Below are 4,469 nucleotides of genomic sequence, written 5' to 3'. Positions count from 1 at the left end.
GCCGAGGAGGGTGGGTGGAGGTGGGTGGATCCCCGGAGCCCTTCAGCCAGTCTGACCTTCAGTACAGGCTCAGCTAGAGACCCTGCCTTTAAAAGAAGGCAGAGTTAGGCCGACAAGATGGCTTCATGGTTAAGAGCACCTACTGCTCTTGGAAGACCTGAGCTTGATTCCCAATACCCCAGCACCCATGCGGCGTGGCTCACAACTGCCTCTAACTCCAGCTCTGGGGGATCCAATGCTCTCCTCTGACCTCTGCAGGCACTGCATACATGTATATACACATACAAGTGCACACACACACACACACACACACACTGGGGCTGTAGAAAGTAATTAAATCATGAAGACACAACATTCATGATGCGGTCAGTGTTCTCGTGAAGGGACCGAAGGTCACTGGCATTTGCTCGTTGGCCCTTCTGCTTTCCGTGTGAAGCCATTGTATTCCTCCCCTCAGGAAGATGCAGCAACAAGATGCCATCTTGAAGCTGAGAAGCTCTCACGAGATGTTCAACCTGCTGCCACCTTGACCTTAAAACCCTCCTTCCTCCAGAGGTGTAGGAAATTAATTCTATGTTTTATAATCTCCCAGTCTCGGGTATTCTGTCGCAGCAGCACAGACTAAGATAATACACGCCTTAATCTCTCTCTGCTCTCCCTCCCTCATTTTGACACTTGCGATTTATTTGTGGAAGAAGTCAAGTTGTCCTGTAGAGTTTTATTCGGCTTGGGCTTGATTTTGACATTTTGCAGTTGCATTTTTATAATTTAGTGTTCCTTTGTTACCCGTTCTTCCTCCAAACCAGCAGTTAAATCACGAACTGTATACAATCCAAAGACAGCCATACTGGTGCCTATCAGCACACATGAACTTCCCTTGAGAGAATATTAACTACCTCTCCCATTGCTGGGATCAGACACCCAACATGAAGGGGTGGTTAATTTAGCTTACTGTTCTCACAGTCTAAAGGAGTACAGTCCATTATGTTTGAGGGGGGGTGCTGTCATGGTGGCAGGAGCTTGAGGCAGCTGGTCACATGACATCCATGGTCACACAGTCAGGAAGCAGAGAGAGATGAATGCATTTGTTCAGTTAGCTTTCTCCTTCTTATTCAGCCCATGAAATGGTGCCATCCATATTTGGGGTAGGTCTTCCATCTCCAAAACCCAGTCTAAACACTTACATTGGCATGCCCTGAGGTCTGTTTCTGTTCCGATTCCAAATCACATCTAGTTGGCAATCCAGACTGATACCATGGGGCTGGAGAGATGGCTCATCAGTTAAGAACACTCACTGGGTTCTTTTCCAGAGGTCCTGGGTTTGATTTCCAGCACCTGCATGGTGGCTCAAAACTACCTGTAACTGTAGTTTCAGGAGATCAGACACCCTAGTCTGGTCTCTGCAGGTACAAGGCATACATGCAAGCCAAACACTTACACACATAAAATAATTTAATAATAATTAACAGGCTTGGAAAAAGAGTTAGAAGTGACTGGCGCTTGGGAACAGTAGGGATGGGAGTGAACAGACCCGGCTCTGCCCTGGTCCGCGGGGTGAGCGGATTTGAATAAATCACAGTTGCTTTGGTAAAAGAGGAAGTGGAGGTGACAGATAGGAAGTCTCAAAACTCCTCCATGAAGCCGACTTTCTCACAGCACCAGTGGGCTCCGAGGCTCCACAGGAGCAGCCCTAGGGGGAGATCGCCCCAACCAGCCATCAGGGCTGCTGGCTTTCCTGGGACAAGGACACTCTAGCTCTGTCTCTGAATGTCAGACCGTGGAATGGGCACTGGGAAGCTGGCCTGATTCCCAGACTTCTTGTGGAATTTAGATCCATCTGACTTCTGGTCACATTTATTGACTATCTGTCCTTAGATCCCCTGATGAATGGTGGCCTGTCTTCAGTAGCACCAGAGACAACCAGGCAGAGGGCCCAAAACACACCACAGGGCTTAAAATCCGTCCCCACCCCCGTGCCCTCGGTTCCTCAAGCTGCCCTTGTTCCTCTTCTGTTCCTCTCTGCTCTAGTTTTTGGGGTTTGTTTCCCTCTTTAACAATCGGTTCTGTAATTTTTCCCAGTGCGCTAGGGGGAGCTACTCCGTAACAAAACCCACAGGACCCTGGCCTCGGGCTTCTGAGGGCGGCCCTCTCCCAGGGAGCTGCAGAACGCCCTGTTTTTTACTGCAGGGCTGCCTTTATTAAGACACAGAGGAAGGGCTTAGGAGACCCGAGTTCAAACCCACATCTACCATCCTAGCCTGCAAGACCTCATTTCATCCCTGGCTGGGCTAGGAGAGGTTTGACCTGGCGCAGTACTTAGGCCTGGGATTGGCGCTGGAAATCCTGACTCTGAGCTTCCCTCAGAATGGCACCAAGGCAGAACAACTGCGTTGCTCTTGGCACAGAGCCAGGGCAAGGCAAGCACTGGGCAGTCTCAACAGTATTGCTGTTAGTGAGATAAACTGGGCACAGAGAACTGTTTCTGTCCTAAGCCCAGGGCATGGCTTGAGAATGGCATTCTCTATGGGGAGACATTATAATTTCCATAATAAAGCAACCTCCACTCCCTCTAGGTGACACAGACCTTATTGATTGATCTCTGCAAGGTGGCGTGGATGTTCTGTTCATCATGTAACCATGACAACTTCTTAGGCTATCTGGGCTGGTCCACACTGGGCCCCCAGCCTGGTCCTCTCAGCAATGGAAACGGAGAAGTGAACAGACTGGTGTGGCCCGACCCCAAATGCCCAAGAGAGACAAGGTGGTCCCAGGCAGGCTTGCGGATCCTGGACACAGGGTTTCTGTGAGCAGATCAAAGCCTCTCCCCGACTTTCAGGTGAGCTAAAAGGAGCCAGCCTGTGTGGTTAAAGCCTGTGTCTCACTCAGGGTCAGATAAAATAGATTCTAGATGTTTCTACTAAAGCGGAAGAAGACAGAATTGAGAGGCTTCTGTGGACATTTCCTCCCTCTTGTCTCTGTCATGGATGGGACCTAAGTCCTCTTCCATCCCACAGACCCTGAAGTACTGCAGGAGAAGGAAGCCCTGGTCTCCTGCCTCTGGGTTGCTCCCCTGAGCCCTGAACAGCTTGTCAGCTGGACTCAGCCAGGATCCTCCAAAGCTGCTGGCTTTTCTGTAGCTGGGCCTGTGAGATCATCACCTTGCTTGGGTGGATGACTCGGGACAGCAGGGTGCTGGTCCCCAGGGAAGAAAGTGAGTTTGTCATCAGACAGGGTGAAAACCGAACATGAGTTAGAGATGGTGATGGCGGAGAAAAACCTCAGGGACCTTTGGGACGGAACAGAACACAATGACAAACATGGCAGAATGGTAATGCTGGAGAAAGGAGACTGAGAAATTTCGTGTGTGTGTGTGTGTGTGTGTGTGTGCAGGTGGGAGTTAAGCTTTAACTTAAGTTGAGCCTTGAGCAGAAGAGACACAAGCCCACACTAGACACACTGGAGGGAAACTGCCTCAGCTGGAGTTAGGAGAGGTCTTCAAAGGACAGAAAGAAAAGACAGCTTATATACAAAGGAAACCAGACTTTCAGCAATACAGGCTGGAATAGTATTTTATAATCTCATAAATATAACCTTCCATGATGGTTTGATGTGCTAAAGGGAAATGCCTAGCCCTCAGCAGGTGCAGTGTCTCAAATACAGGTGAACTCTGACATCCAGAACTGCAAAAGGATAAATTTGTGTTGATGTGAGTGACCAAGTCTATACTACTTAGTTACAGCAGCTAAAAGGACACTAATACAGAGCTAAGGATGGGACATGGGGACAGCAGGAAATACAGAAATCTTATCTTTCCTAGTACCGATGTCCTGGGTTTTTCTACTTTTGAAACTACCTAAGAGAAAATGTCCTTTCTTTTGGTGTAACCTATTGCTACTGGGGTATTTGGTAATCCACAAGCTTAATGCCCGATCAAAGGATAGAAACCACTTCATCTTAACCTGGGTTGAAAGAGAATCCCACTGCTGTTTGCTATAAACAACAACAGGAACATAAAACCCGAGGTACTTGCTCTTTATTGTGCTAAACCATTTCTTACATTTTTAACTTTTAGCGCCATTAAAGACAAATTTTATTGAGTAAAAATATCTCTTGAAGGAAGGAGGGCTGGCTCAGCACTTAAGAAGGTTTGTTGCTCTTCCAGAGGATCAGAATTCAGTTCCCAGTACTCAGGTAAGGGCGCTCACAACTGCCTGTAGCTTCAGCTCACCAGGAAGTCTGACAGCCTTTTCTGACCTCTGAGGGTACACACACACACACACACACACACACACACACACACACATATATAAAAATTATATATATCCTGGGGTTTGTTCAGAGGGAAGACAGTGAAGACAATGAATTATACTCTACTGGCTGGAGATGAGACAGGAAGGCAGATTATTTTTATGTTAGGGGGCGGGATGGACCCAAAGACTGTCAATCTCCTTTTTTTTTCAGGTCAGATG

This window comes from Myodes glareolus, chromosome 11 (assembly GCF_982192425.1).
Source record: "Myodes glareolus chromosome 11, mMyoGla1.1, whole genome shotgun sequence".
Classification (NCBI taxonomy): domain Eukaryota; kingdom Metazoa; phylum Chordata; class Mammalia; order Rodentia; family Cricetidae; genus Myodes; species Myodes glareolus.
This window is presented reverse-complemented; position numbering follows the sequence as displayed.